This window comes from Schistocerca cancellata, chromosome 2 (assembly GCF_023864275.1).
Source record: "Schistocerca cancellata isolate TAMUIC-IGC-003103 chromosome 2, iqSchCanc2.1, whole genome shotgun sequence".
NCBI classification, from domain to species: Eukaryota; Metazoa; Arthropoda; class Insecta; order Orthoptera; family Acrididae; genus Schistocerca; species Schistocerca cancellata.
In genome coordinates, this window is record NC_064627.1 from 502101977 (window position 1) to 502117010 (window position 15034).

The following is a 15034-nucleotide window of genomic DNA, read 5'->3' on the forward strand; positions in this document are numbered from 1 at the left end:
CAGAAATCTAAAACAGAAATATAACAAACTAATTGGTATAAAAATACGTTACAATAACGTTTTAAGTTAGTAATAACTAACCAACATTAAAAAGAGTGCAAACTCAGGCAATTCCTACCAACGCAGACACAAAGGTAGCAAGCACATGGATAAGATATCAACCGGCTGTGTACGTAAATTGAGATGGGGGACTAAAACCGGTACAGGAAGACAAAATTGCCAGTAGCTGTCAGCAACGTAAACATCGTGGCGCCATGTCACATATACTATGACAATAAATTGCATAAAATGACAAAATTAAAAGAGATACACCAGTGCACATTGAACTGTACAATGGAATGAGCCATTTTAATAAAATAATAAAGGAAACATTAAAAAACGTTACATATAGATCATTTTATGATCCAAGTACGTGGTGATAACTGATGGTTAGTACAATTAGAGAATGAGGTTATAAAGCAGGAACCAAGTAGACTGAAGAAATCCGACGGTGAGAGAGAAAGAGAAGCAGATAGATGACGAAAACGAATCTAAAAGCACCACGCTATCGAACGGAGTAAACACGCAACTGTAATACAGGGTGTGTCTCCTATAGGTCGTCAGATACATTTTATCTGGTGCTTCGGCAGATATCTGAAATTCAATTTTTTCGATGAGTTGCTGGAAAGCGTCGGCCAGTTTTCCGACACTACCAAAATTATATTTAAAATGGAGTTTTACGTGCCAGTTCGGTTGAGCGGTTCCGAAAGAGTCTAGTGCGATATTCATTTTGTCCGTACGTATAAAGAAGGGCGTTAAAACACGAGGAATAACCTGTACTCCAGCAGCTCGGCACCGCCCAGGCCTGCGCTGACTTCCATGCAGCAACGCTGTTCAATCGCTGCTGGATTACGAGTTATTCTTCGTGTTTTACAATCTCTGTCAATATATATATCCATAAAATAAATATCACACTAGACTAATTTGGGACTGCTCAATCATTTGGGCATGTAAAATTCCTCATTAACAACCTTTTCCTCTTAACATTTTGTGTCGGCACTGGGTGTCTCATGAAAGACTTGAGAAATATTTGTTTGGGTCGACCCTAGCTACACATTGCAAAAACAAATTTTAAAGAGAAACTGCGCTTGACAACCTATATATTCAAAACGATCTTTCAAAATTTACGGTTCTAAATGTAGATCGCGCTACTGGCCTCTTTTCAGACATTTCCTTTTTGTAACATTTTAAATGTTTTCTACAGAGAAGTCGTAGTATGGACGCAATTTCTGTACCTCAGTTCAATAGGACTGAATCAGCCAGTGCTTTTATTTCTGTTGTTAGCTATTTCGATCTGACCGACGACTAAGTAATCCCGCCCGAAGAATAAAGGCTGTCGGTAAAAGACTGAGAAGTAATCAACAGCGTTGTTGGTGAAGGGGACACCACGCCTTCCTGGTCGAGTAATTTATTTCAACTATAAACGCTTAAATCAGGGTAATCGAACTGGATTTGGTAACGGGTTTTTCTATATTCTTGTTCCAGCAACTGTTAGTTCACAGAGCATGCTTCAGCTACATGTGTCCAGAGCATGAACTGACTGTGAGCTCACGAAATGACGGAAAACAGGAAAGGCACTACTGATATTTCGTTACCAACTGATAACAATGTTAATGTGTAAATAGGTACATTTTGCTGTAGCTAAGCAATTTTCTACGGCATGTTATTTATTCCGAAGGAATCAGCTCTTTGAATTTTGGGTAAAGTAGCAGAGAGACAGTGAAAATTAGGATCTTTGAAGCACTTAGTAACTCATGTTCGTATGGCTCAACTGGAAAACCGTTTCCTCTGAAAGAGAACTGTTTAAGTTCCGCTAACTGCCTACTCTTGATCTGCCATGAAATTTCAGGGAATGTAATTATTGATAGTCGAAATGAAAAAGCAAGCAAATAAATGTATGGTAAGGTGTCTCTTCCAAATAGACGGTTAAAATTGTGGCGGATAGAGAAAACATAAAAAGGATTACAGTAACTCAATAATTCTCAACTAATGGAAGTAATCGTCTTAGTCCACATAACTTAATATCGTTCAGAATTTCATCCCAGGCAGTCAAGGGAATGTTACGAGACACTGTGGCTGGATGTTCCAAATAGGAGCGTCAACTAATGCTTTATAGCGAATCGTTGAGAAATACATCAAATTTTATTACTTCCTGGAAATAATAGGCACCAGCAACCAAGAAGCAGATCTCTTACGTTATGTAAATGAGAGCTATATTTCCGTGCTACTGTCGTCTACTCGTTCCTGATGTAATCGCTAACGGTGAAAATATGTCGTCGTTAATATGGACGTTTATCATCTCAAATACGAAAGGTACAGAAACAAGACACAGCTTCGGCTTTCTTCGCTTTTTAACAACTGCTTCCTCACCCAATATTTTCCACTATAGGCACACATAAATTGACACAAAAATTCAACACACCACATCGCCATTCCCATAGAATGCAGTGTTACAATACAAAAGAGACAGAGCCAGGTGGCGTTGTGGTTAGCATACTTGATTCGCATTCGGAAGCACGATGGTTCAAATCTCTATCCAGCCAGTCAATTTTTTTTCCGTGATTTATCTTCCTCGCTCCCGCTAAATATCGGGATAGTTCCTTTGAAAAAGATGCGACCGATTCTTTCCCCGTCCTATCGTAATCCTAACATGTGCTGCATCTCTAACGGCCATGCTGTCGACGGGACTTTAAACTCTAATATTTTTAATGTAAAAGAAGCAGTTTAAAAGTCAAATCCCGACTTACAGCAAAAAATCTCGGTTCTAAAAGAAGGTCATGTTTCACCATCCATGTAAAACGGATACTATTCTGAGAGAAAGTAAATGCGGAATACAATCACATGTATTTAACTAGGTTCGAGTTTTCGTTCTTATGTCATTAAACGAAGTAAGTGCAGTGGACATGGTAACTGCAGCAGCGGCATTACGGAAGCCCTGATCCACATAAAGAATTTAGGAGACAATCTGAGCCACCATCTAAGATTGCTTGCACATGATGTTGAAATTTACCATCCTGTAAAGCCATTAGATGATCAAGACCAATAACACAATGATTTTCACCAGCTGAATCTTTATAATGAAAAGTTTGAAATCATCCACATGAGTACCGAAAGGAATCCGTAAAGTTTAGAATGCACAATAAATCGTACAAAATTCAACTAAATACTTAGGGATTACAATTGTGAATAACTTAAATTGAAAAGATCATATAGATAACGTTGAGGAGAAAGCGAACCAAAGTCTGCGATTTATTGGTTGAACACTTAGAAAATGCTACAGATTTATTAAAGATACTGCTTACACTACGCTTGTATACCCTCCTCTGGAATATTTCTGCGTGGTGTGGGATCCGCGTGAGATAGGATTGACGGAGGACATCCAAAAAGTCCAAAGAAGGGCAGCTCGTTCTGTATTGCATAAAATGCGTGTTTGACAATCAGCTGCTTTTATTTTAAACCGGAATATCATTTTAATATTTTGTATTATCGCAAAGTAAGGGGGAGAGTGCCACGGATGTGACAAGAGAATTCGGGTGGTATTCACTAAAACAAAGGACTTTTTCGTTGCAGCAGGATACTCTCATGAATTTTCAATCACCAGCTTTCTCCTCCGATAGCAAAATATTTTGTTGGCGCCCACCTACTTAGAGCGAAGTGATCATCATAATAAAATAAGGGGAATCAGAGCTCGCACGAAAAGGTTTAAGTGTTCGTTTTCCCCGCGCTCTGTTGGAGATGGAACTGTAGAGAAATTGCTTGAAGGTGATTCCATGAACTCTCTGCCAAGCATTCAGTTGTGAATTGCAGAGTAATCATGCAAATGTTTCGTCGTTGTTTCGGTGTTGTCTTATCTTTTAGAATCGAACGAAGAACGTCATTGGTTCATAAACCATCCACTCACCTCGCTACAGCTCCCACCCGCCTCTATTTTATTTTCTTCACTCTGATAATTACGACTTACACATCAGTCCCTTTCCCTAAGTTTTTGATTTGTTTTTCTATATGTCGTAGTGACTCAAACAATTATGAATCTCACCTGTGCTCGCTTGGTAATTGTCAGTTTCCGCATTTTAAATGTAAGACCTGCTATGTCTGACTGCCGTAAGAAAAACTGGCAGTACGCACTGACCGTAAAATTTCCGTTTGAGACGGTGACAAACTGTATAAGCAACTTTCGTGTTTCCGAAAATCATCTAGCAAATAATTATCTCGGTTCTAATACAATTTTCTTAGTCTCCGTGTACATAACATCCGAAACCAGGGTCTGTTAAACCTGAACTGTTAACTTTTTAACGAAAGTTTGGTGACAGTTACGCAGCATTATAGGAGAATGGATAACTATGCCACTGTCAGTTGTGTCAATAAAGGATGATTGTGTCATAAAAACGTGACTGAGGTAAAAACAAAAAATAGTACCTTACAACAAGTCAACCACCGTCCCCGCGAACGAAATGTCGTTTTTCCCCAAAGTAAAGGATGTCTGAGGAAGACTCATCTGGTTTCGGAAGAGGATGTAACTAGGGGTGAATTTTAACATACGCATCGAAACTAAAAATGTTTGTTGGTGTCAGCTCTTAGTTGCCCGTTGATGTGGTGGGCGCTGGCTTGCTGGGTTTAATCTGTGTTTTTTCTTCCCGACTGCGAGAACGTGCCGGAAATTCTGTTTTTCAATAGGACGGAACACCATCGCTGTGCCGCTATCATCTAAAGCAGTTCTCAACAGCGGCCTGCTTCAAAGACGGACCGGCGGTAAAGGGGCACAGAACTCGCGTTGCTCCATTTGCCTCCAAGGCTACCGTATCTCACAGTATATGACTTTTTCTTTTTTCACTGGTGGAATTTAAGAAATACACGGTTTACGTATACCCCCTTCCATTAATTTTGTATGAAGTTCGACGTCGCATAACAGCATCAGCAAATGCACGAAAAACAGACATGCTCACAAAGGTACGTGATGAGTTTCAGTATCATCTGGATGTTTGTCGTACATCCACTGAAGGTCGCTCTAGACACTTGTGAAAGGTAAATAAAAACTTTGACTCTAATATTTTGACTCGAAACGCAATTGTGAAAAAGCACGCTAAGGTTGTGAGTACACGTTTATAAAATACATATTCTCGTAAAATCGGATGCTCCTAAGCATAAGTTAAAACTCACCCCAAATTTCCACCTTCATTTAAAAGGTATAGACTAGTGTTCGTCTACATTGTAAATGAAATCAAAAGCGAGGAATAGAATGAACTTGGAATATAGCTTACGATGTGACTAAACATAAAAACATGTAAAAGAAACCAGAAAAACTCGTTAGTTTATTGTATGTACCTGGTCATCAGAAAGTCAGTATAAATTTGAAAACTTAATAAACCACGGAATAATGTAGATAGAGAGGTAAAAATTGACACACATGGTTGGAATGACATGGAGTTTTATTAGAACAAAAAAGAAGAAACAAGAAACTATTGCTAGACGCGTGAAAGATCTCTTGCGCGCGTCGTTTGGTGATGATCGTGTGCTCAGCCGCCACTTTCGTCATGCTTGGCCTCCCAGGTCCCCAGACCTCAGTCCGTGCGATTATTGGCTTTGGGGTTACCTGAAGTCGCAAGTGTATCGTGATCGACCGACATCTCTAGGGATGCTGAAAGACAACATCCGACGCCAATACCTCACCATAACTCCGGACATGCTTTACAGTGCTGTTCACAACATTATTCCTCGACTACAGCTATTGTTGAGGACTGACGGTGGACATATTGAGCATTTCCTGTAAAGAACATCATCTTTGCTTTGTCTTACTCTGTTATGCTAATTATTGCTATTCTGATCAGATGAAGCACCATCTGTCGGACATTTTTTGAACGTTTGTATTTTTTTGGTTCTAATAAAACCCCATGTCATTCCAAGTATGTGTGTCAATTTGTACCTCTCTATCTACATTATTCCGTGATTTATTGAGTTTTCAAATTTAGACTGACTTTTTGATCACCCTGTATATTAGCTACATGTTATCTTTCATCACTTCGACAACAGGAATTTAAGTTTTTCTTCAGTTTAAAGGTTATTAAATGCCCTTAAGTTTTCTGTACAGGTTCGGGATGTGTATTTCTTGTGATGAATGGCAGCTTGCTGTAAATGTAGAAAAGTGTAAGTTATGCGAAATAGTAAGAAAGGCAATTATGTAATATTCGAATATAATACTAGTCGTGAGCTGCTTGACACGGTCTCGTCGATTAGATATCTAGGCGTAGCGTTGTGAACTGATATAAAATGGAACGAGCCCGTAAGTTCGGTAGTAGGGAAGACGCATGGCGACTTCGGTTTATTGCGAGAATGCTAGGAAAGTGTAGCTCACCTATGAAGGAGACCGCGTCTAGTACACTAGTGCGACCAATTCTTGAGTACTCCTCGAATTCTTGGGATCCCTACCAGGTCAGATTAAGGGAAAATTCCGAAGCAATTCAGAAGCGTGCTGCTAGATTGGTCACCTATAGATTCGATCGACACGAGAGCATTCCGGTGATGCTCCATGAACTCAAATTCGGATTCCTGGAGGGAAGAGGACGTTTTTTTCACGGAACACATCTGGTAAAATTTGGAGCTGCCTGCAGAATGATTCTACATCCACCAGCTTCCGTTTTGCGTAAAGACCACGAAGATAAGTTAGGGTTCGTACCAAGGCATATAGACAGCCGTTTCTCCCTCGCTTCGTTTGCAGATAGAACAGGAAAGGGAATCATTAGTAGTCGTACAAGGTCCCATCCGCCATGCACCGTATGGTGGCTTGTGGAGCCTGTAGGTAGATGTAGGTGAACTGAAACGGCGAAAGCTAGCTCTAATTTTGATGGAGAGAGGCCACCAGAAAAGAGAGGCACAAAGTATATACTCTGCAGGTAATGATCTGGAAGTTTCCTTCATCATTTATACACGATAGCCTTGATCGTGGTGCCATCTAATATCTTCTCTCTTCTTGTACCTGAAAAAGTTTATGTCCGAGTAACTTCCACTCAGTGACGAAGAAGTGCAGAAATCGGCAGCTACCTTGTTGCAGAAATTATGCATGAAATACAAAAACCAGGATTCTTCCTTGGTAATTTGAACCCTAATTCACATAAAAGTTTTCTGGGTGCAGAGCTGCCTCACATTGTAGAGAAATAATTGTCGCTCACGTGTCTTCAGCCACGGTTGCAGTTACCCTATGCGTCCACGCCAATCGTATCCGAAACCTCAGAGGCAGTTAATGTGGTACAACATGAAGAGGCTCTACGCGCAGAAATATTTCATGTTAACTGACTTTGGCGGCGACTGCCTATGTACTTACAGTTTAACTCTACTGTTTCCGAGTACAGATCTAGTACTTCGTACAACGGCACCTCGATGGATAGGAATTGTAAAGCAGCAGGAAATGCGGCAACTATTAAGTTATGACTTGTGTCGTGAGAGTAGGCGAAGGAATATTCATACAGAAAGCACACAACAGAGATGTTAGAATTTTCTAACCAGACAAAAATCTGACCTAACACCGCGAGATGATATTCACGAAATCTTTCAGACGTGTTTGAACAGCTACGATGCTGCAGCTCCAACTTAAAACTAAAATTTCAAACTAGCGTTACTTGCACTCGGTTTTTCTGTATTACGTGACACTTAAGCTTCTTGTATGTCCTATAGAAAACACATATATCGGCCTTTCTCGCGTATAACAAACATACGAAAGACTCACAGAACAATTAAAAATAAGGCGAGGGCAATTAGTGCTTGTCACAAAAAAACTTCAGTTTTTCATCTACGACAAAAAGTCACTGTTTTAATTGGTTGCTATCATAAATTAACTCAATTTGAAATCGTGCACACTCTATTATAAAAACCATCGATCTTTCTGTATGATAAATTTGATTTTGATTCAGATAAAATGTTTGACACAGAAAAAATCGCATGGTTTTCTGTAAGCCTGATTTTCACGAGCCCGAAATATTCTGTCTGTTATTCCAAAATTGTAATGTTTCTTATATCAAAATATGGTTGTCGCCCAATTGCTGATATGTTTGATTAATTTTTCACAAGCTCTTAGGCATAACATTGGATTTAAAACCTTATGAAAAAAGCGCCTCGTGGTCACAAGTACTAGCTAATTTTAACAGTTTATAGGGATATTTAGAAACCTCTCATGAGGACAAAAATATGTCTCGCAGAAATTCTTGGTATATTGCATAACATAAATAAGTTTTTTTTTATTAGATATTTCTTTGTTTGTGAGCTATAAATGGGGGAAGGAAGTTTGAAGGAAGCATAAAGCTCAACAAAGCGTCCTCGACAGTGTCATTGCATTTAGATATAAGCATCTTTGTGATTGATGCTTTAGTTAATCGAGTGGTAGGGGACTTCGCCAGCAAATAGTAATTCGTTCTCATGCTTCACACGCTCGCAGTGGTGCTGCTTTTGTAGGTACGTTCAAAGCTCTGTCAAGTGTGGTTGGCAGCATGCCAGCAACATAGTCCCTGTTTCTGAAATCGGTCAGTCAATAAGTTACCTAATGCATGCCATAGAAGGTGAGTACCAGTCTGTACTGGACAAGGGTTGTATGGAAAGTCGTCTGTAATATTAAAGAAGGCATCATTTCAGTATTCGTCTTGAGTTACATATGGAAACCAGAGAAGATCTCAGTCTCTCAAATGTGAGCCTAAAGTACAGCACCACCTCACTGACCGCATTATAAGACCGAACATCGCCTCTCTAGGAGCCAGCACGAGTTCCAAGAACAAAGATCGTTTGAAATCTAGCTCGCTCTGTTCGCTCTCGAGACACAGAGAGCAGTGGATATAGGCGCCCAGATGGATACCGTGTTCCTTGTCTTCCGAAAGGCATTTGATACAGTTCGACACTGCCGTCTAATGAACAAAATAGGAGTGTATGGAATACCAGACCAACTGTGTTAGTGGACTGAAGAGTTCCTAGCAAGCGTAACACAGAATGTCACTTTGAATGTAGGGAAGTCTTCAGACGTAAACGTAACTTAGGGTGTACCCCAGGGGCGTGCTGTGAGTCCATTACTTTTCACAATACATATAAATGACCTAATAAATAACGTCGGAGTTTTCCACGAAACTTTTCGCTGATGATGCTGTTGCATACAGAGAAGCCACGGAGGCTTACCAGCAATCGCTCTTCTCGCGAACCCTACGCGACCGGAACAGGAAAAGAGCGGAAATGACACTGGTACACAAGTACCTTCCGTCACACATCGAAGTACACGTGTAGATATAGATAAGGCGTCAGTACACTCTTTTTGTGGGTAGAATGCAAAAATTTTGGCTGTAGATGATTCAGCAGCTGCGATGACGGGCTTCCGGATATCGTACATTTTTATTCCGAAAACTACGGGAAATAATTTCCGCTGACGTCTGGTCACCGCGTGAAAGAAAGACTTCCTCATCCACGACATCGAGCTGTCACGGGAACGTGACCCCCGTATTACGTCTTACTCAAGCGTGGTGCCCACTGTAGCGAGAACTATTCACGCGCCTCACAGAAAAGACAAAGACTGATTGCCGAGAACTCAGTCGGCTGGAACTAAACGGGTCACCTTCAAGGGCTGACTTTCTAACAGAAATCGGCGTGCACATGACACTCTGTTTCTTTATCTCCCTCTAGTAAAGAAACCCATAGCCGTTAACTGCCAGCTGTCACATTCATTCAACATTAAAACTGTTATCCTTTTTTTTTCTAATAATAACTACAGAGTTATTCGAGAGCAGAAGGCAACGTGCCAACATCAGACTTCACCTTGTCCATTTCCTCATAACATAACACAAACATGACAACAGGCAATACACATATCCATTACAGTCACCAACATTCGAGAGATAAACCTAACACTTTCATGAGCACGTGCCCTGTGCTTATGACGTTTTCTGGGTTTTGCAGGAGGTATAGTAAATATTCCAGATAGTAGTAGCACAAATTAATTTGAATAATATAGTCCATGTTATATGTATTCAGTTTTATTGGTTAGGTATGGTTGTTAGAATGTAACTCAAACGAACACTGAACAGGAATCGATAAGCAAAGGGAAATGCTTTAAGTTCAAAGCCGATTTTCATGAACTCCACCTCCGACCTCAATGTCCTTTCTAATTCTCTTGAAAAAACTACGTATAGGTCTTCTGAGATCGTCTTGGCGTACTTTGTAAGTTTCGCCTTTCAGCCATCTCCACAGGCAAAAAACAAAGGTGTTAGCCAAGAAACGTGAACGTTTCTGGCGATCTATCTTTTGGAAATGTTAAGCTTAGATGGCGTGTATCCAATGTGTAGGGGTTCAGTAATGATGGTAGAACACAAATGTCTTTGTAACCAGAGAAACCTCTTCCATTAATGCTGGAAGCTCGCTTTCAAGAAGTCTAGATAACGGGGCTCTGTATCGTTTATGTATATCTCCATCTACTTAATTCCGTAAGTAACTATACATCTGTAACCAATAAAAATTGGACACACGTTACATGGAATGTTTTATTCGAATTAGTCTTAAACTACTTCCTACAAAATATTTACGCTTCGTATATGCGGCAGGAGCCAATAGTGTCAGTAGCGCGAATGACGTATACTGTACGTAGTCTACGTTTGGATGTTTCATTGCAACATAAATACAAGATGTGATTTACAGCGCTTCATGCGGCTTTTAATCGTACTAACATTTTAATATCGCTCACTGATGCCAGAAGAAAATTTCTTCTTTACCATTCGCTCCTCTTGGCAGAATCGTGTTATAAGTTCTTAGATGTGAAAATGCGTTTTGCCGAATGCTAGTCCCATAGTGCTCAGAGCCATTTCAACCATTTTCAACCGAATGCTAAAGTAAGGTATTTACGATTAGTAATGGAGAGGATTAAATTAACTTTAGTCTTCAGGGTTAGATACTGTGATTATGATCGATCCTGCCTGTTCACGTTTCTGCACAGTGAAAAATGTTCACGAAAACATACGCCACACTGTTCTCTTTCTGAATGAGATCCTGCACTTGAAGCTGAAATCTTACTTTCTTTTCTTCATTATTTCCCCTAATGTGTATCCCGTCTTGTGCCGGGCTCACGTTTTCAGAATTTGGCAAAGTTAATTTCATTATTTAAAACTGTGGCCTGTCGCCCATCGTCACATGGCAGTCGTCAAGTAACCCAAGGGTGGGAAGTTGTGTGTACCGTCTGTGAGTCGTGTGTAATTTGTTCTGCTTTTTGTATTTTAGTTGTTTGTGTATGGTAGTCCCGGAGGCGGAATTTGGGGACCTGCCTTGCATTTACTAAAAGGAGCGTGAAAATAGCTTAAAAATCACACGCTAGCCAGTGTACCAGTCGATGGTAGTTAATCTGCCGTGTGCCACCTCCCTGTCCCGCAAGCTAGCGCTTCCGCGTTGCGCTATACGGGCAGGTGATGAAGCTTAAATCTTACAGAAGTATTAAATTCGTTTCATTTTTAAATTAGAATCGTAGTTTGTGTGAACATCGAACGCAGAAAAAAATTCATGAAAATTTAAGAAAAGTGAATGAAATTTCCTGTCGTAATTTAAAATTTTTTCTCAAAACGACTATCATCGAATTACGTTAGAAACCACTTGCAAATACTGTATCTAAGGGATTTGAGAAGCTGTCAAAGAAAGCCGTAGAACTCGGCCCAAGTCTTACAGGAAATTAGATGGTGCTAAGAACGGAATACCTGTGAAAGATATCCAGGCAGCATTTTCTTAAGAGACACATTGATTCATTGATTCGAAAGTCTTACTGCCACGAATGTCTTCCTTGTCAGGCACTGATGTCAAACATAGGCAAGCACGCTATGTACTGGCCCCATGATTCACAGTCTTTATGATACGTTACTCGAGAAAGCGAACAGGAGGCTATGCCGTACAGGAAAGTGACGTGGTCGTGTGATTACGTACAAGTGCAGTGCAAACGCGGTAGACCATCGGGGAAAATGACTTCACGAACATCCGCAACGGTTTACTGTTGATCTCATTAAATTATTGGTGATGAGAAGGAGAAATGAATGGCAGTACTGATGGATAAGGCGACGAAACATATGAGCAGATTGCTAAAGTTGTAGATGGTGTACAAAGTACGACATGAGGTACACTATGCTGAACGGACTGAGACTGGAGTAGCTACCACAGATATGCAGAAGCAGAATGCAAAAAATAAATATTTCATTAACTATATCTCCACAGCAATACCTGCCATATGATGAGCAATACGAAAAATATTAACTTTGGGAAAGCTTCAAAACTTTTGTTACACAGAAGTGGTCGACATGGCTAGCAAAGAAATTTTACAAAAAGAAAAAAAAAAAGAAAAAAGTTCTCAGCATGGGACTTGATTTTGAAAGATGCCGAAATAAACGTGTCACTGAACGTGTGATTCGTTGAGAACGAGACAACGTAATTTGAAAAGCATTACATTTTTACGAGAAGATAAAGCACCAGAATAAAAGCGATTGGTTATTTCTTTAGACGAAACGCAGATTCTCACACATATTTTTGCAATTATACTGTGCGAGAGGTATTGTGAAACGAAAGCGCCCGTCAGTGTTTAGTTTTTGCGCTATGCTGAGCGTTGGCATGTAGAGGTGTCGCCTGTGATGGCGCGCCGCTTGTAATAATACTGGAGCGTACGCTTCTCTTACCTCTCTGCCACCTTTCCTAGTGTTTCTGGGGCGTAAACACGACATTTGCCACCCTACACGGGTTGTCCGCTCGCGACTAGTATAAGGAATATGATACTGTGTCCAAGCACAAATTTGGGTGATGAGGTGAACTGGAAACAGGAAAACTGCGGATTAAAACTGTGTGCTGGACCGAGACTCGAACTCGAAAACTTTGCCTCGCAGGAGAGTGTATGTGAAATTTGGAAGGTATGGGACGGGATACTGGCAGAATTGAAGCTGTGAGGACGGATCGTAAGTCGTGCTTGGGTAGCTCAGTCGGATGCCGCCACGGTAGCTGAACGTGTTCGGTCGGAGGGTTAGCTGCCCTCTCCAATAAAAAAGTAAGTGAACAGATCAACGATGAAATTGCACAGATGTCATGGGACGTCCGCCCCGAACAAATGCCACGAACGACAACGAACAAAATGAGATTCTTAAAGAAAATAAAAAGAAAAGTCGGTAGAGCATTTGCCCGCGAAAGGCAAAGGACCCGATTTCAAGTCCCGGTCCAGTACACAGTTTTAATGTGCCAGGAAGTTTCATATCAGCGCACACTCCGCTGCAGGGTGTAAATTTCATTCAGGAATATTGCGTTTCGCAGGCAGTACCCTGGCAATTGTAACATCGAAACAGGTGACACAGATTGACTTAAAGATTCACCTTTCGTTCGCCTCCATTCTTTTCAAATTCCCTACGCTGCTATGGCACCACGATTCGATTCGCAATGGACGCTCGAGATGGCTCCACTGGTAAAGCACTACCAGTGCGTGACATCTTTCCTGTCCCAAACTCTGTCGAGCTCACAAACCTGCCGCACGTAATCAGTACTAGGTGTTCTCAGCTAGAAGGAGCAAGATAATACTCTACTGCGAGCAATGTGAGTGACACGACCGGGAATTGAATGTGGTTCTCCGCATAAGTGTCGCACGCGATAACCACTCGATTACGGGAATGTATAATATACCATATTACATTATAGTACGGTAATAATATGTATCATTCAAATGTGTGCTCAGTTGTGGGTCATTCTGCAGTCAGTCCATTCTCAAGAAAGTCTTGTGTAATGTTCTACAACAACATCAACGTGTACAACAGCAACGTGATCATTGAACTTCGGAGGATCATTATAATGAAAAATGTCATTTTTTAAAACGATGAGCGACGTACTATAAATAGTATCAAAAATCGAGGAAAACCTGTTGCGAAAAGAGCTTCCTTTTCATGGAAAAGTACACTGATGATGCAAAATATTACAATTACACGCTCAATAGCGTGCTAAAAAATCTTTGGAAGGAAAAACAAATGCGTGGCATGGATTTGACAAGTGCTTGGTAGGTTTCCGGTGGCATGTGGCACCAGATTTCTAGTCACAGGTCACGCGATACCTATAAATCATTGCCTGTTAGTTTGTAGGCCAGAGGGGTCACCCGATTGTGTCCGAGAGGTGGGCCGTCGGGTTCAGACCTGGTGAATTTTGGAGCCAAGACTCAACATGCTCCTCAAACGACTGCAGCACGATTCTGGCTTTGTGACACGGGAATTTATCCTGCTGGAAGATGCCATCGCATTTGGGGAAGACATCGAACAGGAAGGGATGCACATGGTTCACAATAATGCTCACGTTGTACACAACTGACATGGTGTCTCCAGTTGCTTCCATCGATGTACTGTGGAAGACGAAACATCCGCTCCCACTGACCTGGAACCACAGCACAACGCATGTTTCGAGCAGCGTTCGTTCACGTGGATGAAGGCATCTCCGGAAACGTTTATTCGGCAGGTGTAGCGTGAAATGTAATACATCCGACTACGTATATTGTCTCCATTGAGCCGCATTCTATCTCGATGATCCCACAACCACTGCCATCCTAATTTAAGGAGCTGTTGGGCCAACATCGGAACACGTAGGAGTCCAACAATGTGCACTGTGCTTAAAAACAGTCGTGCATGCACCAGGATTGAACTCTTTAGCCATAGATCGCTGCTACAGAGTAGGCAGCCCTCCAGCCTGCATCATCTGTCATGTGGCGCGGTCGTTCAGTACCTCCTCGCATACTCGTGTTTCACTGTCTTTCAACCATACGAACTGACGACCAGCTTAGTCTTTTCCGAGATGCTCAATCTGAGCCACCGGCCGTAATAATCTGTTCTTTATCTCAGTCCCTTATGTCAGTGGATATTCCATTTCCTGTCCGTGCGGTCGATAGAATTGCCTCATTCGCGTGTGGCTCCGCTTATACACTTTCTTAACCTCGTCTTCTACTCCAAACCAATCTTGCGGTGGACAGTCGTCATAATATTTTGGTTTATGTGTG

The 15034-nt window shown here is 41.2% G+C and overlaps 1 protein-coding gene across 1 annotated transcript in view; it reads right to left on the reverse strand.

Annotated features, from left to right (window-relative positions):
- LOC126155755 (transcription factor SOX-21) overlaps window positions 1-15034 on the reverse strand; it is a 158184-nt gene that overhangs the window by 108083 nt on the left and 35067 nt on the right. The gene's annotated exons all lie outside the window — the stretch shown is intronic.